A 14,027-nucleotide genomic window follows, 5' to 3' on the forward strand; every position below is an offset into this window, starting at 1 on the left:
CCGTCTCTTAACCTTCTCCATTTTTATAGTGCAAAGTGTAACGTGTATTTTAAGTGACTTAACTTTCATTTGCAAGGTACTTTTACGTGTACGCCTCCAGCTGGCGTGTCCACGTAATTTCTGAAACGTTAATATTTCGTAGCAGGCTAGACTGCAAACCATCCTGAACATAGGAACTTTTCTACGTATTTACCAGCCCGCCTAAGTTGGGGCAATACCAGTTTCATTTACATGCTAAACCTTTCACAGGGACGAGAACCTACTGTTTCAGTTTGTCGATATAACTTTGCAATCCATCTTGGTCGCGCAAACCGTCACGTATAGAGATACGCGTGTCATAGCGGTCCGACAACGGACGCGGCCAGTATCGGGACGAATGAGTGTATCAATACTGAATAAAGTGCAGTGTCCTGTAACTCGTTTACCATTCATTTACAAGGCGTCCTGGGTGGCCTGAACAGCCCAGGTAATTTTCGAAACGAGACGCGCTCCTGCCTGCAGCCACGAGGCCGAACCCCCGTTAAAACCCCTGAGATCTTTTACAACGTTAATAATTAATTAAAAACTAAAACAGGCAGCGGGAGTGGCGTCAACCATATGATGACATAAGACTTAAAGCTGGGTTTACGATTGATTTCCTTAAGAATTATAACTTAACATCAAGCACACAGTTAAGTCAAAACTACATTTTCCAGTTTATGATTGACATAGAAGTCGTTAATTCTAACCAATCACAGCACAAAACACATGGTCGGCCATTTTTCGAAACGGAGAAGCAGGTTTGAAATAGGTTATTGACAAATGGGATATCTATTTTTCGAAATGGATGATGATTACAAATGACAAATACACGAATTCTAACCCAAAATACTGCCTCGCTCGGTCCAATAATAAGATATAAACTTCCGGTTGAAAGGTTCCGGTTTATTGTGATTGGTCGCTTCCCTTAAGTCTTAACGGAAAATATAAAATATAACCATTTCTGTTAAGTCTTAAGTCATCATATGGTTCGCACACGACCCGTCAAAATTCACACACGACAATCATAAACCATTCCACTAGTTTACATAGAGTCATATGGTAAGTACACGACCCTGCTTCTCCGTTTCGAACAATGGCCGACCATGTGTTGTGTGCTGTGATTGGTTAGAATTAACGACTTATATGTCAATCATAAACTGGAAAATGTAGTTTTGACTTAATCGTGTGCTCGATAATAAGTTATAATTCTTAAGGAAATCAATCGTATACCCAGCTTTAAAAGGTTGTGACGCCGACCGCCAATGCTCCTCTGTCGCATAGACCGCTATGCCTCATCAACATCTCGCAACAGCGTGTGCACCGAACGCGCCCGTGCGCGCAGCAAAGTGCAGTTCGTGCGACGAGGCGAACGCCATACAACGAGTGCTACACCGGCGCAAGGATCCGGCCGGGTGTGGCATATCCTTCCGCCGCACTACAACAAATTGTTATAATTATGTTTTTCCACAGGATTTTATTAAACATTATTTTTTATTAATTAATAATTAAGTCTTTGCAAAATCATGTTTCACGGTGCGATTTGTCCCGAACCTGGCCGGTTCAGTTTCCCGCGAAATTCACACGTTTCCGCGGGAGGGCTGGCGGGGGAGGGGGGTCGTGCGCGGCGACACCGCTAGTGTCCTTCGAGAGCTCAACCAGGCCGGCAGCCTGCGCGCAACGCGGAACCTTCAAACTTTGCATTCACCGACATGTAGTTTTCCATAGTGTAATTTCTTTTCAACCTTTTGTACAGTTCCGCGGTCGGCCTAAATTTACCATGAGGTACTTAACTTAATTCAATCAGTGCTCAAGATGAGTGTTCCACGTCATACGTAAGTACTGTGGGGAGATTATGTGGTTTCACGTCGGCGCTTCACGCCCAACCTAGCCTACCGGCTATTTAGTTTTGGCCCGCACGGGGCAGCCAGCAGGCGACACGTGCTATCAGACTTAATAACGACTCAGTCCCTGGGACACACCTAGACACCACGTAGAGTCGCCGGAGACACGGGCCTACGTGCTGCTAGCCCAGTTTATCAAGTGTAATGTATTAGTGGAATAGTTGTTCGCCTAAGTGTAATTCGTCATGTCAGGGCTTATGTATCACCGTCGTACGGCAGTGCGCCACCAAACTTAATCCAGAGCTAGGTATTAGTGTAGTGTATTGTGCTTCAAAATATCGTGTGCCATGTCAGAGTGTCTTTTGTAACTTTCGCATCACGTAAACGAGTCTGCCCCTCACGCGCATAAGAATCGTGAGCCGCCACGGAGGAAGTGAGCTGCGCGTGTGACTAGTCGCGTCGGGCAAACCGTTACGGCCAGAACGGGCAGCACCATGTATTGGGCTGTGCTGTATTAAATTCACGAACTATCTGAAGAAGTTTTGTGTTATTATTCAGGCGTCCCGAGTGGCCTCAACAGCTCGGGGGGCCCTACTGCGTTGACCCCTACCTCTAGCCACAAGGCCGAACCTTCCCTGAGATCACGAACCGGACAACAATTACGTTTAAATAATCAGAGGTAGCGGGGACGGCGTCAGTTGATTGGCAGTAAAAAAAGAAATATGATTCCTCTACTATTTAGATGACATTTAATTTCGAACATTGATTCAAGGGTCAGAGGAAAAAAAAAGACTCCTTGTGAAATGTTTAGTTAAACATATTTTTGATTCGTCTTGCCACAATTTACTCCGATTCATTTTATTGCGAAAATAATATTTTTTAAAAGAATAGTAAATTCAATGAATTTTTATCTACAACAACTAAACAACATTCATTTCAAATATTTAACTTTTGTTTTAATTTTCTACAGAACACAATTTCCTTTTCACAGAAAATTCTAGGAAAAAAATCGCATAAGCTGAGGCCTAATGCATAAGAGTGACATGTAACTAACAGAGTGAATATGTAAGCTTGTATATAAAAGAGCCCTAGTTTAATGGTGTGACAACGCCACACGGTAGAAACAGTAGCAGGTTGGTCAAACAGGAATATATCGTGGTGTCAGCCCCCAGTGTTTCTACTAACGCTCACACAATGATGGACGTGGTTTTGTTGACGACAACTGTCGGTGCTCTCTGCTCATACAGGCCGTTATGCTTCATCGGCACCTCACTAAGGTGTGTGATCGCATAGAGCAGTGCAAAAGGAGGGAAAGCGACCAGTGCATTGCAGTTCAGCATGTAGCAAAGTGCAGTGAAGAGGAAAGATGATACAACTAGCATATCGATTGTCGCACCCTTAGCAATGGACCAGGGTTCACCGATTTAAATGATGTTTAATGAATGAAAGACAAATTAATTTATATCACTTATTTAATAAAATTAATTGTGATATTCCTCAAATTTTATTCATTCGACTAAGGTTATAATGCAGCTCAATTTTTTTTATGCATGGCTCTGTCCGGGCGAACATCTATCCCACAGTTAGCGTGAAAATGACACCCTAATGGTGCATGGTCATTAGGCGCTCAAGGCAATCTACTCTTAGCCAGTACCGGGGTTGGATGCATTTGTGCCAACGGACTTCATCGCCCCTTTCAATAACCAACCATCAACCATCATTGTACTAGCCTAAGCATATCAACCTCAACATTGGCTCCCTGGTAAAAATCTTCACCATCAACACTACCACCAGACACAGCATTCTTTTTATGTGAAATTGTCATAGCCCCGGATATCACCCCCGTGATGCGGGTTGCGTAGTATTCTCAGGGAGGGTTCGGGTCTCGTGGCGGGGGAAATTAACACTATCCGAGCTACAATGATGTTTGCCATTAAGGTGACACGATCCTGTGCCTAGGCATACCTTACATATACGTGTTTAAATAAGCACATGTGCTCAACATTTGGTTATAAAATTGGCATTTATGTTGGAAAAAACCGGGTGGAGATGTCCATGTAGTTTAAATGACTAAGGGCCATATTCCAAGACACAAAAATAAGGGTTTAGGTGTTGAATATGCAATACCTGTACCCTAAACATATTCCAAGTGCACGATAGGACACGGCCAGTCCCATATTTTTAGGGCACTGATTTTTGGTGTCCTATCTGTTGCCGATTTGATCCATAACTGTATATATATATATTTTCATTTTTAATGAACTTTAATGGAACTTTTACGATTACAATTTCCCCCCTAATATCTTAAAAAACAGCAAACATAAATGCGGCCAAAAATTCATTGTTTATTCTTTTACAAACAAAATTAAATATTTTATTTCACATATTAAATATTTTATTTCACATTATAATTCCATAGTTTAAAAAAATAAGCTAAAATTACGATGGATTCCACGAAGTACAACTGTTTATAGCCTCGTACAAGTCCTCGTTTATTAAAACGGCTGCCGATCTGATACCTCACAGGGGTTCAGTTAAGACACATTTTGGAATATGACCCGAGAGTTAGGGTACGGCAGTTGCCCAACAAGGCAGTGCATATTCGCTACCTTACTCAAACATCTTGGAATGCCGCCTTAAGTAAGGCTTACAGTATAAATGCTACTTGATGTGTTGAAACAAATGTGATGGCTCCATGACTCGGAGAGTGTTCATCCACAAAACAAAGATTTGGTGAGAATAACCTACACCCGGGTTGGCTCGTGGTAAATGTGCATCCAATTAAAGCAAGATCGGCAATATATTTATGTAAGTGCATTGAAATACATATTTTTCATACATATAGTTCCCATACAGCACACAAAAATTGTCTACACACATGGCTTTGTTATATTTTTATGATGCTGCAACATGCTGCAACATATAGGCTATGCACTATGACAGCGATGGCCCAAATGCATGTTACACGCACATTCCAAGCAACACATTGCCTGCGCATTACTCGGACTTTCCAAGCAGCAGCAGAGGCAAAACAATGTACACATGGAACAAAGAAAATGACATTTCGTTACTTTGACGTCGTCCGACCGAAGGCCACCCCAAAGTCCGACCTGCAACCGCCAGTATCCGACCCTGCTAACGGAACGCACCCCTAGCCATGGCCCACCCGAGTCAGGCGAGCACCAGAGCAACAGGTAGAATCAAGGACCAATGCCCTATTTAATCAGCCACCTCGACCCCTGTTCATTAGAAATCAGACACAAATTAATAGTAATGCCACTTTGTATTAAAGAGCCCGCCCAAGGAAAGTGCGACGTAGGAGTGCCTGGGTCACTCACGTGTGAAATTACGTGAATACATTTGTGAGTGCTCCCCTTGCGGCCGTCAGCCTAAATTAATTAGAGTATTGTGTAACGTAATTATGACCTCCCCATTTTTTGTGTATCACTTGCCACCGTATTATTTAGACGTAATTTATGTAAACATGTTAAATCTAATTCTTAGAGAGTATCTGCAAATTAGCTTAATCTTTATTATATAACTAGCTGAACCTGCCCGCTTCGCTGGACGTGAAATAAGGTAACTGCATTGAAGGCAAATAATTAAGTAATGACTGTTATACGCAAGACCCCATTAAAATTCGTATAGTAGTTGTGTAGAACACCGCGTACAAACAGACAGAAAAATAACTATTTTTTTACTATAGTAAGATAGGTAGATTATTCTTACATGTTCGCATCCATGCAGCATGTGAAAAATCAGTATGCATAGCCCTATACCTATCTATAACCATACGTAGCTGCTGCCCACGACTTTTTCCGCATGGAATTTTGTATTATCTTGCACCATTTAGTAATTTAAACATTATAACATAACAGTTGATACAGTTGTAGTAGTTTTCTTATGTTCACAAATGATAATTTTTCTCACCTCTATTTTAGTCTTTGCAATAAAAATATGTTACTACCTAAATTTTGGGTAAATATGTTTCTACTTTCAAATGTAATGTCGGGAAGACACTTCATAAAATTTCTTTGTAAACCACATTTACTGTTTTCCCGTCTTGAGCTAGAATGTAAAGATTGTCTGCATAACTGACCCGCGAGCAAGCCACATACATCTGAGAAAAACAATCAGATCTTAAGTCTACACCAGCTGCCTTAAGGCTCTGACCCTGAGACTTTTTTTATTGTCATCGCGAAACAAACTGCTATTGGAAACTGTGTGCGCTTGAACCCGAACGAGAAGTTATTCGGTATGATCTGTATGCGTGGTATGAAAACAGTTTCACCTGAGCCACATCCAGTAAGAATCTCAGCTTCGATTATATTTCGTTGTAGAGCAGTTACTTTAAGTCTGGTTCCATTGCACAATTTTGGGGGAGTAAGGTTCCTCAGAAGCATTATTGGAACACCGACTTTGAGAACAATTTTGTGATCAGGAAGACCACTTGCAGTGAGAGAACTCAAAAACTCAACAGGATAATTACTGGCATCGTCCTGATTAAGGACGATGTTAAACGATGTGTAAACCAAATCAGCCCCATTCAATTAGTTTAAAATTTTTTTCATTGATTGCAGCAGCTTGGTCATTTCTTGGAGTGAGTATGGCACGTTCACATAACCATGTATGTTCATGATGTTGTATGTTTGACAGATCCCCGAATACCGAACGTATGAGTTCGTCTTCTGAAGATACGACTCTGCCAAGTATTTCTGGAAGCGTCACCTGACCGTGTTGCTAAGGGAGGGCACCTACTCCAACTTTTATTTAATAGAACACCGGAAAATTCTTGCGCATGAAAATTACCACCCAGCTGCACTCTCATGTTAATTGTTAATTGCAGTTTTTTTATTCGAGGCCAGAGGTAAGAATTCTTCAGAGATGCTTTGATTTCATCGGCTCTAGTCCCTCGACTTACAACTGGTAGAGTTTGCCGAAAATCTCCAGAAGAGAGTAGTGTGACATTACCCATTGGCATTTCATCGCGCCTAATGTCCCGTAGTGTCCTGTCCGCAGCTTCAACTGCTTTTTTTCGCCATCGTGCATTCATCCCAAACAATTAGCGAGCAATCTTGTAACACTTTTGCCATATCACAATTTCTTGTTATCGAACATGTTGGTGATTCATTAGTGTCTAAATCGATAGGAACATAGCATGAGCTGTTTTTCCACCAGGGAGTAAAGTAGCTGCAATTCCTGTTGAAGCCACTGCCAGAGCAATCTTACCTTGTCGCCTGATCTCAGCGAGAATTGCTGTTGTCACGAAGGTTTTTCCAGTACCACCGGGGACGTCCAAGAAAAATAGCTTCCCTTCATTATGAAGTACGCTTCGTATGACTGTTTGAAATATATCAATTTGTTCTAGATTGAAACGACCACACTGGTCATTTACTGTGGTGGTCAATGCTGCAGTATTGTAGCTAGTCTCAGCAACATATTCGCGATGGAGGCGTGGTTGATCGGGTAGAATTTAGGGAACAGGAAGGCCATATTCACTACGGAGTTGCCCCCAATCGAAAACACAATACCTATCTTTAATGGAACAAAGGCAACTATTGATTGCTCTTTCGTCATTTGTATCAATTTCCTTGTCTGAATTGTGTTGTAGGAGGCGTATGAAGTTATTCTCAACATGTACTCGGCAGCTATGCAGATTTCAAGTTTTAAAACAAAAGATAAAACACTTAAACATATTGTTTTGGTTGTATCCAATTGGAAAATAGATAATGTGTAACATTTGCCGTCATCCGACCTCTGTGAAAGGCCCGGGGGGTACCTGACGGGCGCTACGGGCGTCGCGATGCTCTTGTTGTCCGGAGGGGCGCCAGGCTAGCGGGCTGCTAGGCCGTTGGTGTGGGGTCGTGGGTACTCTGCCCCCGCGTGCCCCGCCAGGTACATGGCTTGAATGTAACCTGAATGGTTCTACGCTTGACTGTGAAGGCCGCTCGGCCGTGTGGAGGACGGGAGACTCCGGAAAATTAGGGTACACGAGTTGGTGAGAATTACCTTTAATCTAGTCCCGCTACAAAACACTCTCACCAACACTTGGCGACGTCTAGCCGTTACACAATTAACACAGAAAAAACATAACACTACGCGACACTAATGGTTACCGCGGCAGTCTCGCGGGACGCGGGTCGATGCTCGCTGGAGACGGCCAGCGCCGAACATTAACAGGTGCAGCGGGGGCTCTATGAGCGGGCTCCTAAATTCGGTGAAACACTTACGTGAGTGATACGATCTGCAGCGCGGTATCACGATGAAGACGGTCGGGATAGGCCCGGCTCCGCAAAATACGCGCCGAGTCGACGTGGGCAGCGGTGAATTAACAAAAGGTTTTAAATTTAAAAATTTAGTACAGAATAAAAAATAATCTATGAAAGAAACTTGGATGCTACCCACGGACACACGTCTGTTTCCGGCGCGGAGTGGTTCGAGACTCCGGACATGGCCGCCTCGCAAGGAATTCAAACTTTCTCTTCTTTGTGAGTCGGCGTCAAAAAACCTATATTAACTTAATTTGCTCTGTTATAAGCTAAAAACACGTTCCAGGTGCTCAATTAAAAGGTAGCACCTGGTAATTGTGTGCTTAAGGCTTAACAACTGTTTTATAGTAGTATTTAATTATTTGAATTGTGGCATCAAGTTGGCGACTGTAAATTTATCAACATATTGTCTCACTGTGAGCTGTTTTAGTTGGATTTTTTCTAATCTGACACGATCATAGTCACGGGCATTTTAATTAAGGCCAGTGGCCGCGGTGACTGTTAATGAGGTTTGTTGTCTATTGGGGTCACGCCCGGGGCGCTCGCCTGACTCAATCCGGCTGGGCAAGGGGCGCGCTCCGAAAACGGTACATGGTACTGGCGGTGCGGAGCACGGGCTTAAAGGCCATGGTCGGTACGACGTCACATTGGTGAATATTAAACAATGAAACCTACTTCACATAGGTACTCATTCCTTTCAGCTATTATTTGTTATCTTTGCTGGCAGCTTGAAGAGATGGAAACCAACCCGAAAACTCACACAATAATAAAACACAAACTTGCAACCAAACACAACCTTACATATTGTAACAATTACCAGAAAAACACGCAACCACAACAAACAAAGATCCTGATATAAATAAAGGAAATAAATTTGTAATGATTCATAGATTGAATTTCAGAGAGAGAGACACCTATTGAATGTCTATAAAACTAACTTTTTTATGAGAGCAGAAATAAATCATGAAATCATTCAACGATAAAAGCTGTTTATTTAATAAAGCGGATGGGTTCGCCCCAAGGAGAAAATTGACACGGCGAGACCTCGTGGACATAGAGAAATGACACACACTCACTATTTATGTGTCTATGAAACATGATTTTCTGCAAAAAGGGTATTGATAAATTGAAACAAATATGGCGACACTACAAACTGTCAGGATTTTATTTTTTCTTACGCTCTACTTAGTTCCTTACAATAGCAAAACTTAATGGCTTTGACGTCGTACCGACCGAAGGCCATTAGCCCGGCCTCAGCCCGCAGTACTGGCTCCTGCTGGCGGAACGCACCCCTCGCCAAGTCTTCACCCAAATGAGACGATCGGCGTAACCTGGGTGCATGGAGGGAGTGTCCCCCCCCCCCCCCCAAACGCACGCCAACCACTGAGGCAGTTCTGATCAGCCCGCGGCCCGGAGCAGACGTGCGCGTACCGTGGGGAGCCTTCAAGTTTTGTCTCTGATTCCTCACGACTGGTAACTATAGTCATCACCGAATACCTTTTCCAACGCAACTCCCCACGCGACTCCGGGTCGGTTTTTTTTCCTACGGTGCAGGGATTAACCCGGCCGTCGCTACTTTCCAAGTAAAGCCACCGAGTCTAGGGGATATGCTGGGGCCGATCGACCCACTCACGGTTAGACGACAGAGCTAGCCTGGCGCCCTCCCGGAAAACACCCCAATTTTCACATACAGCTCCTAAGACTCGCCGCGGGAATCGCACCCGAAACCCCGGCTGATGGCAGCTTCTTATAATGATTATATTGTATGTCATAAAATTAAGATTTCTTTTCTTTCCTTGAGCCGATTTTGATGAAATAATGCTTATATTTCTTTCACTGCTATGCTCAAGTTAACTTGAAAACCCCATTAAAATTCGTACAGTAATTTCGTAGAACACCGCGTACAAACAGACAGACAGACAGACAGAAAAAAACTACTGCTTTATTATAGTAATAGATAGATGTATGAATTTAGAGCCACTTTCAATCTCTTGTTAATTAAATAATTTCCGAATAACGGAACTTTAGAAACTTTGGCGCGAGAGAACGCTGAGGCCTCCCCTCACGCCAAGGGCAAACGCCAGTACCGAGTGACTCGCGGACCGGGGCGGATGTGCGTTCCATGGGGAGTCTTCATCCTTTGTCTCCACTGAAATTCACTACTGGTAACTATAGTCATAATTCAAATCCTTTTCGCTGTGTAAACTCCCCATGCGTACCCGGTCCTTTTTACGGTGTAGGGCCTAACCCAGCCGCTTAAATATAAACTCCCCACACAAAGCATTACGCGGGGCAGTTCAGCATATGGCACAAGCAGACTCCCGCCACCAATGACTTTTGGATAATCGTCGAGTGCACAGGCCCCGGCAACAATGACGTATAAGACTTGTAATTAATTCAATAGCGAGCCGCGGTACACACAGGTGGACCCAGGTATCGCCGTTTTTGCCATTTTCGGGATTGGCCGCTTCCAATCGACCTCCCCCAACCTCGACTGGCGTGAGGATTTAAGATTAGTGATGGCGCGTCAGAGCTCCCAGTGTCAATTTAGTATAATTTCGTAGGGTAATTCAATGTGCATCTTGTAAATGTAAACTGCAAGTGTAACTGTTCGAACCAATTAAACGTCCACTCTGCACACTCCGTGCGCGACGTGTTTACGACAGTGAAAAAACGAATCCGTGTATGTTATTGTGTGAACTTCCCTAACCCAGCCAGGAATCAGCGTGTTATGCTGTGCAGGGCCCGTAACGTGTCAATAGCCAGGGATCCCTCCGACCACGACCACCGCCGACGGTCCTAGCGGGCCACGCAGGGGCATTCGCACCCAACGACCCAACTCTCGGTTAGACCCAGAGCTAGCCTGGCGCGCTCCTGGATACACTTTCATTAAAAACCAGCCTTTCCGCTAGGAACCACTCCGAGTCTCGAACACCAGAACCCAGACTGCAACTTACGTACAGGAATGACTAATACCCATCAACAAAGTAGTTATAAGAACTTGGTACCCAGATTTTAATATTCGATGAGTTCTTTGTTCCACCAGACAGGCTCAAATAGCTTCCGGGATTTCGCTTTCGAGGCTGGTATTTTCCCTACAACCTGCTTCAATTCAACATACAAATATATAAAATCATTGAGAGTTCAAACATGTGCACTGTGATACACATTACAGCAACAGGCATGCAATGTGCTGGGTGACACAAACAGGAAGTCACATTTATGCCTTTGAGGCAGCATGCATGTAACATGCTGAAAGACACATTCAACTATGTCGCTCATGTAAAATTACACCAACAAGCATGTAATATGCCGAGTGACACAAGCATAATGTCACATTAACAACTTGAAAGCTGCATACTTGTTTTGTGTGCCAAAACAAATATTCAAGAATGTCTCACTTGTAATGTTATATACCGTGACACAAACAGAATGTCACATTTATGACCTTGATGTAATATGCATTGATGTCGTACTGTCTGTGGTAGCTAAGCTTGGTACCCACTCTGCCAGAACCAGTTCCAGCTGGCGGAACACACTCTTCCAGCCTGCTCTCACACGTCAAGGGTGCAACTGTGTAGTGGTGACAAAATGCAGATAAGTGCCATAGTTGTGTTCCCTACAGAGAGTGTTCATAAATAAATATAATTCAATATTTAATCAATATAAATATCGTCCCAAGAGAGAGTGCGACACAAAGAACTGACGTCGTACCGACCATGGCCTTTAAGCCCGTGCTCCGCACCGCCAGTACCGTATCCCGTTTTCGGAGCGCGCCCCTTGCCCAGCCGGATTGAGTCAGGCGAGCGCCTCGGGCGTGACCCCAATAGACAACAAACCTCATTAACAGTCACCGCGGCCACTGGCCTTAATTAAAATGCCCGTGACTATGATCAAGTCGGAATAGGAGAAGTCCCTCTAAAACAATTCACAGTGGGACAATATGTTAGTAAATTTACAGTCGCCAACTTGATGTCACAATTTAAATAATTAAATACATTAAAACCATTGTTAAGCCTTAAGCACCCAATTACCAGGTGCTACATTTTAATTGGGCACCTGGAACATGTTTTAACTGGTCATAGAGTAAATTCAATTAATATAAGTTTTTTGATGCCGACTCACAAAGAAGAGAAAGTTTCTCTTCCTTGCGAGGCGGCCATGTTCGGCAGTCTCGAACCACTCCGCGCCGGGAACAGACGTGTGTCCGTGGGCAGCATCCAAGTTTTCTTTCTTTGATTATTTTATTCTATACTAAATCTTTAAATTTAAAACCTCTTATTAATTCATCGCTGCCCACGTCGACTCGGCGCGTATTTTACGGAACCGGGCCTATCCCGACCGTCTTCATCGTGATACCGCGACGTATCGTATCACAGAACGTACGGTACTGGCCGACTCCAGCGAAAGTGTTTATACTTAAGGACGCCGTGCATATGCCTGCCGACTGCACACACGTAAGTGTTTCGCCGAATTTAGGAGCCCGCTCATGGAGCCCCCCCTGCACCCGTTAACTTTCGGTGCTGGCCGTCTCCAGCGAGCATCGACCCACGTCCCGCGAGACTGCCGCGGTAAACAGTGTCATGTAGTGTTGTGTTTAGTGTTGGTGAGAATTTTTGTAGCGGGACTGAACCGCGGAGCGGACTTGTAGAGTGTACCGTGTACCCACATGGACCCCCGGTGAAACTCACAAATTAAATGTATTCTCGCCAACTCGTATATAATTTTCCGTAATTCCCCGTTCTCCACACGGCCGAGCGGCCTTCACAGTCAAGCATAGAACCATTCAGGTTACATTCAAGCCGTGTAGGTACCTGGCGGGGCACGCGGGGGCAGAGTACCCACGACCCCACACCAACGGCCTAGCAGCCCGCTAGCCTGGCACCCCTCCGGACAACAAGAGCATCGCGACGCCCGTAGCGCCCGTCAGGTACCCCCCGGACCTTTCACAGAGGTCGGGTGATGGCAGAACATGTGTTGGCCCCCCAGGGCACCGTGAACCACCTTTGTTCTCTTTGTGGCCTATGGTCTAAATTAATTCATTTTGACAACCGAATGCATTAACTAATTTTAAGACAACAATTTGACTTTTACATTATAGCATACGATACCTTTCATTAACAAGAAAAGTCATTAAACTGTAATTCCCTTTTATTCATGGTTAATAATTTTAATACAAACCTCAAAAACAATGTTATCAATACCATTAAAACTGTACCTACTTGAAATTTTTTCAGGAATAATTACAATGAGTGATAATTATTTACATGAAGTCAATCAACGAAACACTTATAAACATCTAAACTGTTTAATTTAATCCAAAATACATATAAATAAATTCAATGATAAAAACTCTCTTAAGCCTTTATTTTATTCTAATTTAAATTGTTATATTGGCTTATACTACATGTGTGTTTTATATGCTAGTTTATTAATGAAAATATGAAAAAAATTGTGCTAAAAATATGCATGCCTGTGAAACAATAAATAGTTGTTTAATATCGTTACATAATTGTACTACAATAACAAATAGAAGCATAATTTTTAAGTGAAGATAATTAAAAATAAAGAATGTTGAAACTAAATTTACACTATATTTGGAAAGTAGGATGAGGTGTATAATAGGATTTAGACACACACTTTTTATTTTTTCTCTCTCTAATTTGGACTGCATATCAGCGAATCTTCTTGTGCATGGTTTGTAAGCCTTGGAGGAGTGTCTGATTTGAGTAAGATCTGTGTGCCGGTTTCTATGAACCTTGCCAAGAATCACGTCATTATTTTGAACGCACTGGACTCTTTGAAATTGTGTAACCTCACAATCTTAAAAAATTCTTTAAAAAAATTTCCTCACTTTTGGTGCCCTAAGTACATAGACATTGAAGTCTAACAGATC

Source organism: Bacillus rossius, chromosome 3 (assembly GCF_032445375.1).
Source record: "Bacillus rossius redtenbacheri isolate Brsri chromosome 3, Brsri_v3, whole genome shotgun sequence".
NCBI classification, from domain to species: Eukaryota; Metazoa; Arthropoda; class Insecta; order Phasmatodea; family Bacillidae; genus Bacillus; species Bacillus rossius.